The sequence below is a fragment of the Nannospalax galili genome, unplaced genomic scaffold (assembly GCF_000622305.1).
Source record: "Nannospalax galili isolate Female #2095 unplaced genomic scaffold, S.galili_v1.0 scaffold215, whole genome shotgun sequence".
NCBI classification, from domain to species: domain Eukaryota; kingdom Metazoa; phylum Chordata; class Mammalia; order Rodentia; family Spalacidae; genus Nannospalax; species Nannospalax galili.
Window position 1 is genome coordinate 3,264,238 of NW_008338533.1, and position 18,236 is coordinate 3,282,473.

General features: G+C 47.6%; 1 protein-coding gene across 4 annotated transcripts in view; it reads left to right on the forward strand.

The window, feature by feature from the left end:
* Thrb (thyroid hormone receptor beta) overlaps positions 1-18,236 on the forward strand; it is a 394,994-nt gene that overhangs the window by 169,252 nt on the left and 207,506 nt on the right. For 3 of the 4 annotated variants that reach the window (XM_008833146.3, XM_008833147.3, XM_017798150.2), the window contains exon 2: positions 3,591-3,664. The gene's annotated coding sequence lies outside the window, so the exon portion shown is untranslated. The remainder of the gene's footprint in view (positions 1-3,590; positions 3,665-18,236) is intronic. The other variant, XM_017798151.2, reaches the window with a different exon arrangement.

Consider the following 18,236-nt stretch of genomic DNA (forward strand, 5'->3'; position numbering starts at 1 on the left):
ATAAATAACATATTAGTGAAGCAAGTTAAAGAAGCTTTAGTTCCCCCTTAACCTTCAATTTGCATTCATTGGGAGCAGCCGTGAGAAACGGTGCCAACCACACCTTGGATCAGATGGTTAAATAAAATGAACTGCCTCATGCCCAGAAGTAAATGCATTCCAAGTATAAATACGAGTCAGTTACAAAACAGGATTCCTTTGAAACTACAAAATAACCACACTGTTAATGTATTTGTGCCTGATTTTTAAAAAGTGTAACGAACACACATTCAGAGCTAAAGTTGTCCTGGGGAAGGAGTCTTTGCTGTGTCAACGGAGCTGGGCCGTCTCCTGAGCAAATTCCCAGCTCCCCGTTTTCTAGAGAGAATTCCGTGGGTTTGTTAAAGTTGCGGGGGTGGTCAGGCTTCAGTCCCCTTCTTGAAATGGCCTTTATCACAGGAAGTCAGCCATGACGTGCCATGAAAGAGATGCTGTGTTCATGTTGTGCAGATTCTGGAAGCCTCCTGAGCAGCACACTTTCCAGCTCCGTCACAGTGCTTTTGTCTTACAAGCCTGTTCTCAGGCACTCTGCACATGGCCTGCGACATCAGATTCCCGGGGTGGGGCTCCTGCTGGCATCTTCTTCACTGTTGGGCAAAAGTCCCCTGTCCTCCCTCAGCCTCTCCTTTCCTCAACTGGAAAATGGGCCTGTTGATAGTGTCTACCTCATGTGATCATGATGAAGACTAAACTGGGTGAAATTAGGTGAAATTATTCGTGCAGCCCAGCCCTTAAAGTACACGTAATAAAAATTATGAATTAAATGCAGCATATGGCCCTAGCTCTCTGGAGGCAGAGGCAGAAGATCATAACTTCGAGGTCAGCCCAGACTACTTAGTGTGTTCTAGGCTAGCCTCAGCTACAAAGTGAGACTGTCTTAAAAAATAAAATGAACAGCAAAAAGCACTAAAATACAAGTTTTAAATAACTTTTTATTGTTGATTATATGAGAATTTTATATTGCTGTCATTGAATCAAGTCCAAATGTACTCTTTAAAGTCTAAAGCAGAATTAAATTATATCAGAAAGTATTTATTGAAGTCTAATATCACTACAAAAGCCATTGTTTATTTTTAGATATTAATGTCAGGGGTAATGCTGTATATTAACTCAGAACTCAGAACTGCCATAAAGTCATAACAATTCCAAGCAAAGGCCTCTTCCTGGCTCTATCAAGCTCCTCTTTGAAAGTGCTTGGACTCCTCCCCAGGGCCTCTGGCCTCACACTCTCAGCCTCCACTCTTTGCAGTGAGATGGAACTGAAGGTTGGGGATCAGAAAGGTCGTGACAACTGCAGTGGAGAAAGATTTTGAAGAAAATAGATGAACAACTCCAAATTCTTCTTTAACGCTGTTTAGAACTGGAAGTCAATAATTCTAATTTTTAATAAGCACGTGATGCCTGCATGTATGTGGGGTGTGCAGTCTGCACAAAGTAAGGCCTCATCATAGAGCCCTGAATGGAACAGCAGACCAAACCAGGTGTATGCACACCCACCAGGAACCAGGATCACTTTAAAGACATGACAGATGCTTTCACGGTGCCATAAACTGAGTTCTGGGTTAAGAAGCAGTAACTGGGAATATATTTATCAGATGTGATGGGCAAAGGGAATGAGCTGTGTGGATCAGCGTGCTTGGACCTCATATGCATAGTGTGAAGATGGAATGTGCTGGACGGCTTCAGTCATCAACCTGACAGAGCTGGGAAGAGGGGGCTTCAACTGAGGAATTTTCTACATTGGACTAACCTGTGGGGCATCTTCTTGATTGTTGAGTGATGTGGAAGGGCCCAGCCCACTGTGGCCATGCCTCCTCCAAGCAGGTGATCCTGGGTTGTATTAAAAAAAGCAGGCTGAGCACAGGCCAGATGAATAAGCCAGTAAGCAGTGTTCTTTTACGGCCTGTGCTCCAGTTCCTGCCCTGACATCCCTCCGTGATGAACTGTGACCTGGGAAATGTAAGATAAAATAAATCTGTTCCTCCCCAAATTGTTTTTTGTTCTATCACAGCATTAGAAAGAAAGTAACTAGGACATGGATGAAGGGGCAGGGGAGGGTAAGAAAGGGCAGAGCAGGAGCTATGACCAAAGCACAGCCCATGCATGTGTGCAAGTCATAGCAAAACCCAGAACACTGTACAATTAGTATACACTGTTTTTAAAGATGTAGATACTTACAGAGCCAGAAGGTCACATCAGATAGTAAATTTAAAAACACCCAGGCTGGGGAGATGCTCGGTGGTAAAGTGATGGCTCTACCAGCAGCATGAGGACCTGTTCGGAGCCCAGGGCCCATGGGAAAAGCCCGGTGTGGCCGCATGTATGTCTGTCACCCAGCACTGCGGGCATTTCTATGTGAGCCCAATCACCTCTGCTGAAAGTGGTTTACGTTCCAGGGTGTGCTCAAGGACCCTGTGATTTTCCTCTTGTCCCACTTTGTCCTCTTTCCCCTTCCCATGGGGCCTGGGGGGGCGGCCTGTCCTCAAACAGGGAGTCTTGAAAGACGTTTTGAAATAAACATGCTTGTTGGGTCTGTAGTTGGGAGGGGTGCACCACCTTTAGAGCCAGTTTCTCAGTGAGCTTAAACAGCACATGACAATTTATTGATGTAATGCACATCACACACACACACACACACACACACACACACACACCACACCCAAGCCAAGTGTGGTGACTCATGCCTGTAATCCACCATTCACAAGACTGAGGCAGCAAGGTTACCATGAGTTTGGGCCAACCAGGGCTATAGTACGAGACCTTGTCTCAAAATCAAAATGCCCAGAGCACTCACAAGCACACTGTTACCATGGATACAACAGATATTTTTGTGAATGCAAAAAAAAGTGGAGACTGAAAATTTATAAACCAGTTTATGATCTAGGCTTGGGGTGAAATTACCAAGGAAGTCATTTCTATGCTCTGTGTCTTTTTTTAGTGAAACAGAAAGAATAAGCCAAAAAATGCCAGCAAGCGTCCATTCTGGGTGGTGGGAACCCCAACCAACATTTGTGTTACTAACCTCTGGTTGTCCGGGATTTCTGAGCTCCTCATCACAACCTCAGTGTCGCGAGGCCACAGCAGAGCAGCGGTCTTGCACGTGCTATGGGGACAGATGCCTAGAGAGGACTCTGGGGCATCTATTCTCATCCCAGGACTGGTCCTCTGACTGGAGGTCACCTCTCACAAAAGTCTCTCATCATTTGGAGATTTGTGTTGAGTTCTTAGCCACGTTCCTGGGCTGGGAATGCGAAACTCCTGTTGTTCCCTACGCTCCATAGGAAAGTAGGTCTTTGGGAACCGGAAGGTTGTCCCTGGCTGTGCTTTGATTACAGCCCGGCCTTAGAGCCTCTTTCCATGAAACCATCTCCTGTTCAGAGTGAGATTTCATCTAAGTCAATTTGCATCTATTCAAAAATCAGAGACAGCTCTGAAACCAGACCCTCTTCAAACACAGAAATGGGAGCAGGCACCAATTAAACCAATCAAATGTTGAGGAACCTCTTTAAAAAGCAATTTCTATTTACCTGCTTGTGTTTTCTTTTTTCCAGACCTGTGGCTTCCGTCTCACCTGCGGACCTGCGTGGTGCCAAGTTCCACACATGGCTTAATAAGAAGGTCAGAGGTCAGTCTTGACTATTGGCAAATGTGATTCTTGCTGTTAATTGATCCTTTCTACCATGATAGGAATTGTCTCTGACTGTGGCATTGATGGTTTTGTTTTAATTTAACATAACTTTGAGCTCTGTTAAAATTCAGGTGCGATATAAGGCACTCCATGCGTGAAAACCATATTGGGTAAAGAAATGTGACAGATTTGCTCAGGGAGAATGTCAGGGAGGCAGCACTGGGTGGAAAGAGCTTTTCCACATCTTTTGAAGGGAAATTCTGCTTGAGGAAGATCTAACCCTTCTCCTATATCTTTTCCTTGAGTGCTTTTCAAAAAAACCCATTAATGAGCACTGGGGAGGGCCAACCAGGGAGGGCATAAGCAGGGGTGGGCGGTTCCTGGGTTTGCTGATAAGTCCTCTGGCTTAGTTCCTTGGTCTGGAGTGTGGTGATACCAGGCAGCCCTTTGGGAAGGCTGGGCTATAATGTGGAACGCGGTTTCTTTTGGTTATTAGAACAACAGTTTCCGTCTGTCTCTGCCTCTAAGGCCGTGTCGGTACTTTCCTTTCTGCGTTTATTATTTTTAGCAGTTTAAAAGCTCACCATGAAAAACTGGCTTTCTGGCAGTCTCCAGGCTTGGCCGGGGTCTGCGGGAGACCATGGAAGTGCTGGCAGGACAGCCCTGGTCCTTTGAATGCCGTCTTTGTGCCTCTCAGGCCCATGGCCTCTGGCCTATTGTCTACGCGCCTCAGTTGGGCTACTGCTATCTGATTGTAGCTGGTGCTACTATTACGGAGCTTGGTGCCCAGCTCTCCCTTGGTGGAAGCGGAGGTGGGGGGTGGGGGGAGCAGTCTGGCCGTGGCTGTCTCCCAGCCCTCCCTTGAGGGCTGTCACAGCTCTCAGATCAGAAAACACTGTTAGTAATTTATGGACCTTCACAGACAAGGGACCACTAAGAACCTTGAGATCCGTGGTTCACTAAAACAATATAGCAGTAACTTGTTAATTCTCCCTTTCCCCAGTTAATACACCATGGAAAGGGACCGCTATGCTGCTTGAAGACAGGAAGGGGAAGGGGAATTCCCTCAGCTTCCTCCCTCCGCCCCAGTCGGGATGTCCTTTCATATCCTCCCCCACCCTGCCCCGTAGAACTCAGGGCACCTCGGAATCCCTGTATATGTCCCTGCAGAGTGGGGCAGCCCCTCCGTCTCAGATACAGATGCTGACAAGATGTTTCTCCACATGCTCAGAACACAGAGAATTCGACCACAGAGAGCACACACTCTATAAAGCCATTTTTGTATGTTTCTAGAAAAGGCATAACTAATCTGTAACAATAGGAATTAGCACAGTCCTTACCACAGGGAGAAGAGTGATTGGCCAGGAGCCAGGGAGTAGCAGGACTGTCTGGACCGAAGGACTGGAGTGTTAGTCAAGTGTGCATCGTGTGGCGTGTGTTGGAACTCACCTGTACGCTCTACAACTTATTATTACATCTACAACTTATTAGTCCATCAGCAGTGATAGAGAGGAAAAATAGTGAGGCATTTGGCACATGGAAATACTGTAGCCAGATGTTCAAATCTGAGCGACTTTCTTAAAGACACGTGGGTCTTGGGTCACTACACAAGCTTTCTAAAGACTGCTATCTCCCAGTACTTTGTCCAACCGATAGTTACCGACCTAGAATAACAGGAAGATCTTCATAATTTTTTAATCCTTTCCTGCTCCTCTGGATGCTGTTCAGTGGTTTGTGAGATGCAAGCTTACTCTCCTCCAGCTGAGCAAAGCAGAGCTGGTGGCTGGTACACAGAGAACAGATGGACTGTGCCTCTGGTAGCCACCCAACAATTGCCCTTGGCTCTATATCTTGCTGTGAGAATTTGACCTTTTTGCAAGCCCCTTCCTTGTCCTAAAACACCTTGAAACAATTATATTTAGATCTCTCCATTTGTTTGCACTGGAGGCTGGGTAGTAAAATGGAAGGCAATGATCATTTCGGTTGAAATACAGCTAAGGACTTAGGCCAGGGAAGATAAGAGCCTGGGACAAACTGCCCTTTAGAACCTGTTGGAAAATCTGGTGGGAAGAGCAAATGCTTTTGAAAAGGAAGTAAAGGAAGACAGAGCTTTAAAAGGGCTGGGAGGGTCCGAGAAGCCGGACATAAAGACACACAAATGTTCCAGGCTTTGAGGCTGTGTTACTTTTCTTCAGACAGAACAAACTGTCTGTGACTTTAGAAATTTCTCAACAAAGGGCCAGAGCAAAGTCCACCCCCAACACAGACCCACGGGGGCACAAATTTAGTTCACTGAATCATCTGTAAAGAAGAAAAAACATTTAAATAACCAGAACATTTTTAACCCACACATGCCGTGCTTTGCCTGCATATGACGCAAATTTCCTAATCAAACCAAATTTAATTTAGTAAGAGATTTTCTTCCAACCAGCTAATGTGCATGAGACCAGAAATGGAATTATGTAATGAAAGAGTTAGAACAGAATTTGTTTCTTTGTGAGTCCGTTTGAAAGAACTTGTTTCAAGTCATTAAGAGTCAACCACATGGAAAACAGCAAGGCAGAAAGTATCTGTCTTCCGTACCTAGAGGCCCCTCCCTCAGTGCGACGTGTCTGTGGTGTCAACAGTCAGATTTCAGTTATTCGCGAGAATGGGAGTGAGGGTAAAATGGTCACCATTGAAGCCCAGTCTGTGGAGATTTTTCCCAGGTTTTTTTTTCCCCCATTTTAATGGTATACACAAAATAACCAAACTCAACCAGGTGTGGTGGCTCATGCGTTAATTCCAGCATTTGGGAGTCTGAAGCAGTATTCTCCAAGAATTCAAGTCTAGCCTGGTCTACATCATGAGTTCCAGGCCAGCCTAGACTACATAGTGAGATCTCTCTCAAATCACAGAAAACATAAGTGTTGGGAGGTGGCTCAGCAAAGTGTTTGCTGCAGACGCACAAAGACTGGAGTTTGGTCCTCAGCTCCGGGGGGAGGGGGGCTCACAGTGAAAACCCACCACTAGAGAGACAGAAACAGGTAGATCCTTAGGGCTCACTGACTGGCCAGCCTAATCAGTGGGCCCAGGTCCTAGTGAGAGGCCCTGTCTCAAAAATTAAGGTGAATAGTTCCTGAGAAATGACACCCAAGGTCAACCTCTGCCTTCACACAGAATATACATCCATACCACATATGTGTATATATGTTATTTGTCATATATGGTTATAGATAAACATATATGTAAATGTGTACATGTAAAACCAAATTCACAGAAGCAGAATGCTAGTTACCAAGGCCTGGGAGAAGCCAGAAATAAGAGAGTGCCATCCGCGGGTATAAAGTACATCAAAATTCTATCGATGGATAAAGCTTCTTTTCCACCAGATGTGTAGGTGGCCACCATCTGCTACAGCACAGTGCTGTATAATATTTCATACATAGGTCTCATACTAACTGTTCTTACCACAATAAAATTAAATCAAAAAGAAAGATAAACAAAAGTTAAAGAGCAGGGGGATTGCCGTTCCGTAGAACAGACCAGAACTCAGGCAGGCTCTTGCGCTTGGAAGTCCCTCCATCTCTCCCCATCCCAGCTCTCTAGCTTTCAGTAAGAACATCTCAAGAACCATTCTGCGTTCCCTCGTGGTCTCCCAGTCCCTGGGCAGTCCTTCTCCAAGCCCCGCCCAGTCCCTGGCCAGTCCTTCTCCAAGCCCCGCCCAGTCCCTGGGCAGTCCTTCTCCAAGCCCCGCCCAGTCCCTGGCCAGTCCTTCTCCAAGCCCCGCCCATCGGGTTTCCCTTCCTTCAGGGGACTACCCTTGCTTTTGTTGTGAGCAGCAGCAATCTGAACTCCCACCACACTCTGGGGAGGGCTTTAAAGTCAGATGTCCTAGGAGCTGGAGAGATGGCTCAGTGGTTAAGAGCACTGACTGCTCTTGTAGAGGACCCATGTTCAATTCCCAGCACCCACATGGCAGCTACCAACTATTCGTAACTCCAGTCCCAGGGGATCCGACATCCTCTTCTGGCCTCCGTGGGCTTTGCACGACACGGGTGCACTTACAAGCATGCAGGCAATACACTCATACACATAAAATAAAAATAATAAAGAAAGAAGCTGTCCTTTTAACTTTCCTCCAGCTGTTTCTCTATGGTTGCTACTGAGCTAAAGATAACCGAAAAGCAGAGCAGCGCGGGATGGCCTTTCCACACACATTCTCACTGTTTCTAAACAAGGGGGCGGAGGGTGGCAAGGAACCCTGTCTAAGGACTTGACTGCCCTCCTGGCTGGACTCGGCCTTAACTAGACCTGCCTATCTGAAACTAATCAATGTATCCTATTGGCTGAATTACATAAGCAGCTAAATGTATGAAGAGAATAAATACTATTTAGACTGCAGGGCTCTGACCATCGGACACTTCGATTCTTTCTGCCTGCTCTTCTGGGTACACGACTGTCTCCTCAAGCTTCCTCTTGGTTCAGGTCAGCTGCTGGTGCCCTAGCCCTTGCATACAAATCCTAGACAGGAAGAATGATGGAAGTGAGAACCCATACCAGCCATGTTTTTCTGCTTTGTGGTGTTGCCCTATAAATCCCTACAGTCCCGTTCACTGACTCCTACTTGGTGAGGAGATGGAGGGGTACCACCCCGGTCGAACATGGGAGTTGGTGCTTGTGCTGGATAGCTTTAGTGTCAACTTCACACACCTGGGTAGAGGGAGCCTCAGCTGGGGAACTGCTTCCATAGGACTGGCCTGTGGCCATGTCTGAGTGGCATCTTCTTGATGAGTGATGTCAGAGGGCCCAGCCCACTGTGGGTGGTGCCACCTCTGGGCAGGTGGGCCTGAGTTGTATAAGAAAGCAGGCTGAGCAGGGGCCAGGGGAGCAAGCCAGTAAGCAGGGTTCCTCCATGGCCTGTGCTCCAGCTCCTGCCTCCAGGTTCCTGCCTTGAATTCCTACCTTGGGCTCCATGATGAACTGTGACCTGGGAGATGTAAGCTGAATAAACCCTTTCCTCCCCAAGCTGGTAGTGGTCAGAGTGTTTGTCACAGTGATGAAGAGACAAACCAGGACAGTGCTTAAGGAATATCGAGGGAAACACATGAAATCCTTGTAGGGCTGCACCAATAGCAATGGTTTCAGATGTAAACATCTGTAAGGATTGCTAGAAAAAGGAAAAGAAAAGCAAGCAAAATTATAGGCTTTCACAGGGCATTAGAGAGGGAGGCGTGAAGGTAGCTGGGAGTCATCTCAAGAATCCACACGGAAGGACGTGGGAGCGTCGGAGCATGGGAGGGGCAACTGCAAGACTTTCCTTCCTCTGCCCCTCCCTCTCCTCCTCTTCCTCTCCTCTTCTTTCCTCCCTCCCTCTCCTCCTCTTCCTCTCCTCCTCTTCCTCTCCTCCTCTTCCTCTCCTCCTCTTCCTCCCCTCCTCTTCCTCCCTCCCCAGCTTCCTCTCTCCCTCCCTCTCTCCCCCTCCTTCCTCCTCTTCCTCTCCTCCTCTTTCCTCCCTCCCCGGCTTCCTCTCTCCCTCCCTCTCTCCCCCTCCTGCTCCTCCTCTTCCTCTCCTCCTCTTTCCTCCCTCCCACCCCAGCTTCCTCCTCTCCTTCCTCATCCCCTTCCCTGCCTTCCTTCTTTCTTTCCTTCCTTCCTCTCACCTCAGGAGGAATTCATTTGGTAACCATCCTCTCATGAACGTTTCATGACAGGCTTCCAAATGACAGAGGGTTTACGTCCCAAAGCATCACCACATCCTTTTCATTAAACCAGAGGGAGGCAGGTGATCTTGCCATTGAGGCTGACAGAATCAAGGCCAGTCTGTGGTGTGGACAGGATGGAGCCAGAGCCCCACCCATGGTACATGACACTCCCTCATAAGCACACTTCCCTAGGGTGTGGGATCCACAGGGATGGGAAAAGGGACCAAGTTTGTCAGTACAAATGCCATTTTATTGTGTGTTTGATGCCCTTGGCTACAAGGGAAAATAGTTTTTCATTTTATCTTATAAAACCAGCCACAATTGGATAAGCTTGGGCTTGCGATTATAACCACTTCTGACTGCGTTTTGGAAGGCCAGTGCTAGCCAGCCTGTCTCCTCACCTGCCGTCGGAGGACAGGCTGGTTGCTTCGTCTGCCTGGGACTCCGGGTGCCTCCACACACCTGCCGAGGCATGCGCTATGTTTCTGCTGTAATAGCCGGGACCACGTCTCTCATTAAAGATAAATGCCATGAACACACGCATGGGAAAAACACATCAACCGTAACCCAGTGGTTAGCTTGGTGAGAGACGGGGGAGAGGGAAATGAGGCCATTAGTGGTTTATACACTTCTCAAGAGATGGAGCATGTAGAGGGATGGGTCAGGCGTGTGTGCGTGTGTGTGTGCGTGTGTGTGTGCGTGTGTGTGTGCGTGTGTGTGTGCGTGTGTGTGTGTGCGTGTGTGTGTGTGCGTGCGTGTGTGTGCGTGCGTACGTGCGTGTGTGTGCGTGCGTGCGTGTGTGTGTGTGTGCGTGTGCGTGTGTGTGCGCGTGCGTGTGCGCGTGCGCGTGCGCGCGTGTGTGTGTGTGTGTGTGTGTGCGTGTGTGTGTGTGTGCGTGTGCGTGTGCGTGTGCGTGTGTGTGTGTGTGTGTGTGTGGTGTTTCAATATTTTAAAGCTGTCCTACAATTTAAATTTTCAAAAAGTTCAGCGTATGCCTTCTTAGAGACAAAGCATATTTGTGTTATTTGTGTTCTTGAAATAGAATCTCTTAGTTCTGAGCAGTCTAAGTATTTCTTGAAGTGTATGCATTAGAATGGTCTGGAGGGTTTGTTGACAGTGTCTCGGGCTCCACGCTTGGTGTGATTCAGCAGGTCTGGGAGTCAGGCTGAGAGTCTGCATCTTAAGTTCCCCCACGAAGGCGTTGAGGGTCCCCGGACCACACGATGGGAAACACTGGTTTAAGAGAATTATTCGGGCTCATTGCATGGGCTTTCACTCACTGCACCGGTGACTGCCTCAGACTGTCTGTCCTCTCTAACACTGGAACGAGCCCATGGAGGAATGAAAAAACCCTCTCTGCTGGAAGGGAATGAGGAGCAGCTCATACAGCTGAGCGGGCTGGACACTGTGACTGGACACTGCGGCCCTGTAGCTCACACAGATGTGGATGGAGTCCTGGGAGCCAGCGTCTGCACATCACAGCTGCTTCAGCATCAGTAATGCATAATGTGCCAAGGAGATGGGCAGTGCCTCGAAGCACAGCTGCCCAGGAGTCAGCGTCGCCTCCTGAGGGACAGCATGCCTCCACGGAGTCTGGAAAGGTGAAGCCACATTTCCTGGGAAGGGCAGGGAAGCAAGCAAAGGAAGCCATGCACAGAAAGAAGCAGGTGTGACGTGGGCTTTGTAACCAAACCGTCATAGTCCATGTAAGGCATTCAGGCTGGCAGGGACCAGACCACCAGCAGGGAGATGGCGAACGTCTCTCCAAGGTGCTTGGATTTGGGCATGATGGCCGGGGAGGGATGTTGCAGCACTAGACACAGAATGGCTTGAACGAGTTTTACATTTCAGCAAGAGCCCATGATGGGATAGGTCATGATGGGTTGGAAATGACACTGATCACAGCAGGTAGAAAGCTGTTTGCAGCCTCTGTGTAAAGTGATGAGAGTGGGATTCATGTAGTTCCCATGTGGATGGAAATGGTGAAGGGAACTCAAGAAATATGAGGGATCAGCTGGAGAGATGGCTCGGTGGTTAAGAGTACCGCTGCTCTTGCAGAGGACCCAGGTTCAGTTCCCAACATCCACATGGTGGCTAACAACATCTGTAACTCCAGATCCAGGGGATCCAATGCCCTCTTCTGGTCTCTGTGGGCATTGAATGCATATGTGCAGGCAAAATACTTGTACACATAAAATAATTCTTTTTTAAAAGGAAACAGAACTAGAAAACTCAGGAATCAATAGAATGTAGGGAGCAAGAGAAAAAGACCATCCTGGGCTTGTGTCTTGGTAACACTGTGTTGCATCTTAGTAGTGGTGTGTTGTGTCTTAGTAGTAGTGTGTTGTGTCTTAGTAGTGGTGGTGTGTTGTGTCTTAGTAGTGGTGGTGTGTTGTGTCTTAGTAGTGGTGTGTTGTGTCTTAGTAGTGGTGTGTTGTGTCTTGGTAGTGGCGGTGTGTTGTGTCTTAGTAGCGGTGTGTTGTGTCTTAGTGGCAGTGTGCTGTGTCTTGGTGGCGGTGTGTTGTGTCTTAGTGGTGGTATGCTGTGTCTTGGTGGCGGTGTGTTGTGTCTTGGTGGCGGGGTGTTGTGTCTTGGTGGTGGTGTGTTGTGTCTTGGTGGCGGTGTGTGTTTGCTTGGGGGCTTGTGTTGTGTCTTAGTGGTGGTGTGCTGTGTCTTGGTGGCGGTGTGTTGTGCCTTGGTGGCGGTGTGTTGTGTCTTGGGGGCGGGGTGTTGTGTCTTGGTGGTGGTGTGTTGTGTCTTGGTGGCGGTGTGTGTTTGCTTGGGGGCTTGTGTTGTGTCTTAGTGGTGGTGTGCTGTGTCTTGGTGGCGGTGTGTTGTGTCTTGGTGGCGTGTGTTGTGTCTTAGTGGCGGTGTGTTGTGTCTTAGTAGTGGTGGTGTGTTGTGTCTTAGTAGCGGTGTGTTGTGTCTTGGGGGCGGTGTGTTGTGTCTTGGTGGTGGTGTGTTGTGTCTTGGTGGCTGTGTGTTGTGTCTTGGTGGCTGTGTGTTGTGTCTTGGTGGCTGTGTGTTTTGTCTTGGTGGCGGTGTGTTTTGTCTTGGTGGCTGTGTGTTTTGTCTTGGTGGCGGTGTGTTGTGTCTTGGTGGCTGTGTGTTGTGTCTTGGTGGCTGTGTGTTGTGTCTTGGTGGCGGTGTGTTGTGTCTTAGTGGTGTGTCGGAGAGTTATTCACTGATCTAAGAAAGGCAGGAGGAAGCAAAGAGGGGAAGAGGGAGGGGTAGAGGAGAGGATGAAAGAGGAGGAAGAGGCGACTGAGGGGCTCAGTAGGGGCTGGAGGAAGTGAGAATGGAGCGTGACCTTAAGAGTTTGGAGATGGAGGTGGTCGTCGGGTACGGAGGCATTAATTGCTATGGTACATCCTGGGCTAGAAACTCCAGTTTGAGCAATATCCAGGAATTATTTACATTTATAGATGATCACAAAAGGGTGTGGCAATACACATACATTTGCCTTAGTCTCTGATAACCCAATAAGAGGTGCTTCTAAAGGCTGGTGTGTCCAGATTGTCTTACAGGACATTCTGTCCCCCTGGGCTTTGCTCGCAGCACAGAAGTGTGTTTCCCTCTGCAGCTGGCCCAACAGTACTTAGTCTGCACAGACTGGTGATCCCAGTAGGGAGTTGGCTTTCCTGTGTGTTTCCCCACTTTTTGTAGGACACACACACCCCCCTTCTCACGGACATCCACCAAGGACCAGCCATGTCCATCCAATCAAATATTGATTTCTTTACAAATCGGTTTTGATGAAATCTTTTTCCTGCTAAGGCCATTAGCCTATTCCTTATACAGATGCTTTTCCAGTTCCTTCTTTGACTTGGTCTAGCATTAGATGACTACTCTCTCTGACTAAAATCAGGTTTTCCAAGGCACCTGCTGGACTCCTCCCGTACCTCTTACAAGCCTGGATCCAGATGATGTTGCATCCCTGAGGCTGCCCTGGGCAGTGTTTGACATTTCAACCCCTAGCAAACACAGCCTCGGAGCACCAGACCCTCTTTATTCTGCCTTTACTTTTTTCTGATCTTCTTCGCGTGAGTGATTCCTTCCGTTTGGTCTTCTGTTTGCTGCCGTTGTTTGTTTTGATTGGAGATGAGATCTTGCTGTTTCGCCCAAGCTGGTCTGGAACACTTGAGCTCAAATGATCCTCCAATCTCATTTTCCCATGTAACTAGAACTACAGGCGTGTGCCTACACACTGAACTGTGTTATTCCATCTCCTAAGGTATAAGCCCCGGCAGTGGGTACAAGGGACCTCAGCCGTTTCCTACAGGCAATGTGCTGAGCACCTAGAACCGAGAACTTGCTTTCTGCCATTTCTCCTAGTGTTTTCATACTTAAGTATTTCCCCATCTGGAGAGCTAGTAAACAGCATCTAACTGATTTTTCCCTGAAATAATTACTCTTTACACATATGCATTCAATAAAGTATATTTGAGAAAGCTCTAACTAGGGAAGTCTATCCAAATTATTCAATTTCCTCATTTTAAAACTGCTGTATGCCCCCATCACTAGCTTATAAGATTATTTTCTGAAAACTCTGTATCAAATTCATGTGACAGTGTCTGGTTGGAACTGGTCTAGCCTGCTTCATTTTTCTATTCAAGAGCATTTGAAATTCCTACATTTGATGTTTGCCAACAGCATTGTAACAAGTCTTTGGTTGACCTTGAAGGAAAATTCAAATCTGTCCCTTCCTAAATGAACACATTAGCAGTGAGAGACCGACCAGGACCAGAGCGTTTATTTCTGCGGAACAAAGGCAATAGTTTACTTTAAAGTTCACTCCTTCTGCAGAAGTTCTAATTATGTTGTTAATGTTAAACATTTTCTGCTGTATTCGATGGTTGTGTGGACTTATTTCATACCATGCTCAATGGCAACTATCTGAACAGGCCACACTAATAACTGCACAGCCCCTTCCAGGAACCTGAGGAGACTGTGGTGAGTGCAGCAATTAGCTTTTCTGGAAGCTTCCTGCTAACAGCACATAGAGGATCTGGCTGTCAGTCAAACAGGGAAAACATGTCAATTCTCATCAAGTTTGTTCTCTGCAAAGCACTGTGTTACACCAGTGAAGTAAACCAGTCATATGGTTTCAGTACATGTGCCCTCAGAAGACCAACAACGTCTCTACCTACGTGTTACTAGCTCTGCTTTCAGCAAACCCAAATGAAATGATGTTTTAGCGTCCATGGAACCGTGCTGAGGAGATCAGAGTTGTGTCAAGGCTGGAAGGGTAAATAGATTTTCCACTTTTCCAGACCAGGAGAGAGGGAGAGGGAGCATCTTTAGTCCATCCTTCCAAGTTAGTAACCAGGTTTGAGCTTCCTATGCTGTGGCTATCGCTGACATAGGCAGCCCATGGCTTTGTTCCCAGGCTATTGCTATATTATGACTTAATACATCTCTGAACACTTTTCATTTCTGCTTTAAACTTTGACACAGTAAGGCAGCTTCGGGGCCAAAAATTGATCAGGGAGAAAAATCTAGCAAGGAGAGAGGTATGTAGCTAGATCATCAAAATCCAAGAATAAGGGGCTGGAGAGATGACTCAGCAGTTAAGAGCACTGGCTGCTCTTCAAGAGGACCCAGGTTCTATTCCCAGCACCGACACGGTGGCTAACAACCATCCGTAACTCCAGTTCCAGGGAATCTAACACCCTCTTCTGGCCTCTGTGGGCATTGCACACATGTGGCATGCTTACATACATGCAGGCAAAACACTCAGACATTAAAAAAATTTATAAAAGAATAATCCTGATCCCTGATCTGTTAAAGCTATCAGTTAATCAAGGGAGAACCAGTCTCTTTCTTCCTGTGGGTAACCATTTAATACGGCAGATGCCTCTTTAGCTATCAGCAGTAACGGGGTTGAGGTCCCCACGACCAGCTACTCATCACGTCTTCTAGAGTCTGCCATTTAGTAAGAAGCCACTTAACCTCCTTCTGGTGAATATTTGTGAAGGTGATTGACTAATGGCACACTCACCTGATAGACCACATATCGGCTATCCCTCCTGCAATGTTTTCTTATTGTCTGTGAAAAATACATACACACACACACACGCACACACACACACACACACACACACACACACTCAGGCGTCTAGAAGCAGGCACTTAGCCCACAGTCTAAAGAGACAGACCCTGACCACATAGGCACCTACCAGAAGACTGAAATGATCCTTATCCATAATGCTGTCACACATGTTTAAATAGTGTGATATGCATTTAGTTTGGAACAGACTCCTTCATCTACATGATGCTCTAGTCCTCGGGAGTCTGAGGCAGAGCAGCACACCCCACCCAGCAGCCAGCAGGACACATGGGCCTTTTGCTTTCTAAGTTTAAGCTTGGCCTCTGTTCATGAACACGGTTCATATTTTTATTTTGTGAAAAGCAACTGTTTTCACCATTAAAATCTGAAGAAAGTAAAATGGCCAGCTGTGGTAGCACACGCCCTTCTGCCTTTCCAGCACTCGGGAGGCAGGGGCAGGACAGCCTGGTCTACATAGCAAGTTCCAGGCCAGCTGGGGCTACAGAGTGAGACCCTCTGTCAAAATCAAGGAAGGCAGAGGCAATATCTGTGCAGTTTTCTGGTTTTCTGTCACCGTTAGAGTGAAAGAGCAGGCGTGGCAGGGTGAGTCGCCACACCGAGGGACGGCTGAGAGCAGGGTTCCTCTGAGGCACAGACCTGTGTTCGTTGAAAATGACTTCACCACTCTGCTTCAGTGCAGAAAGCAAAAATCAAGCCAAGTTGTCCTTGGGAAGCAAGAGGGGTCCTGGTGATTCAGAAAAGGGAGAGAAAGGAGGGAGGGGGAGGGAGGGGAGGAAGGAGGAAGGAAGGGAGGGAAGATGGACAGACACTGGACCGAGCACCAAAAAGGCTATAAGTGACTTGTCCTGACGTCCTGATGCCCTGACGTCCTGATGTCCTGATGATCTGATGTCCTGATGATCTCATGTCCTGATGTCCTGACGTCCTGACGTCCTGACGTCCTGATGTCCTGATGTCCTGATGCCCTGATGTCGTGATGCCCTGATGATCTGATGTCCTGATGTGCTGATGTGCTGATGTCCTGATGATCTGATGATCTGATGTCCTGATGATCTGATGATCTGATGATCTGATGATCTGATGTCCTGATGTCCTGATGTCCTGATGCCCTGATGTCCTGATGTCCTGATGTCCTGATGCCCTGATGCCCTGATGCCCTGATGCCCTGACGTCCTGATGTCCTGATGTCCTGATGTCCTGTTGATCTGATGCCCTGATGATCTGATGTCCTGATGTGCTGATGTCCTGATGTCCTGATGATCTGATGATCTGATGTCCTGATGATCTGATGATCTGATGATCTGATGATCTGATGTCCTGATGTCCTGATGATCTGATGTCCTGATGTCCTGATGATCTGATGATCTGATGTCCTGATGTCCTGATGTCCTGATGATCTGATGACCTGATGACCCTCAGTGAAGTGGGAAGTGTCAGCAGACATGGCACAGTAAGACCTAGCTTTGACCTGTGACACTATGGGATGAAACCAGCAGGTCAGGTAGCCACAGAGGTGGTGTCCTCAGCAACTGGAGGACCATGGAATCCCTTCAGAATGGGGAGCTTGAGTCAGGGAGGAAGTGGGGGGGCTCTCTTTCCTCGGCAGATGGATACCCCGGTGCTGCAGAGCCGAGATTCTCCAGGCTTGGTGTTCACACTACACCAGGGAATCTTGCTAAAAATACTAATTCTGACTCGGGGCCTAGTGCAGGGCCCAGGATTCCATGGTCCTAGCAGAGGTCCAGGGTGGCCCATGTTGCTGTCTACACAGTATGTGAGCAGCGACGTGCCCAGGACCTGATCTCCTAGGCTCAGCTCCTGCATGTTGCCCACATGGCTTGCCTTTGCCTGTTCTCTACACTGTAGCATGGATTCGGTACCTCTGTGCATTTCTGTGAGGACCGAATGAGCAATGTATGCAATGCTTTGAATGGTCGAGAGGCCACATAAGAGACGTGTCGACTGGTACTATCTGTCACTGCTGATACAGGCTACTTGAGAACGAGTCCTACACAGCTGAGACTCATTTGGACTTTAATGTGAGATAAAGGCAGATACCAGTTCTACCTCTGTGACCTGGACCCTCTCTAATCCTGGGGATTGAATGACACTAGGTATCTCGGGCATTTAGCCAGGTACAGAAAATGGTCACTTTTCTGCCCTGGCTCTAAGTTTGCTTAAATTCTAAAACTTGCTAAAAAGTTACCCATGAAGGCTTATGTCCCTCCAGAGCTGTAGACTGTGTCAGGGTGCAAACTATTTTAGGAGCGAGGCCCACATGGCCATCCAGACACTGATTCCATCTGTCCCCTACTCTGCATTGCATTTTGTAGACATCTCTAGTGTGGTTTGATTTTTGTCATAAATGCGGTCAACTGCCTCTCCCCTGTATCCTCTGACTTTTCAGCCCCAGCTGACAGCACCTGCCACACTGTTAACGATGTAGTATGCACACGGCACCATCCATATGGTATATAAAGTGCGTCCGTTTCGTTTCGATTTCCACTCGGTGCATATAGAATCCAGTATGGCTTGAAATTGAAGACCAATGGCAGGAAGGAATGATCTATACAATTTCTGTATTTGCCATGGCTATGGTTTTTGTTTTCTCTACTTATCAGCTGTAGATTGAAAGGTAAGTCCTACTTGAAGCAAACCTCACACAGCAGTAGTAATAATTACAGAAGAAATAAACTGAGGAATAATTATTTAGTAAAATGTTTCCATTCAAAATAGCTGCTTTATGGGATAAGTTGCTAAGTAAATGTAAGTACCTTTCCCACACAATGCTATCCAAGACCCAGCTGAGGTGTAA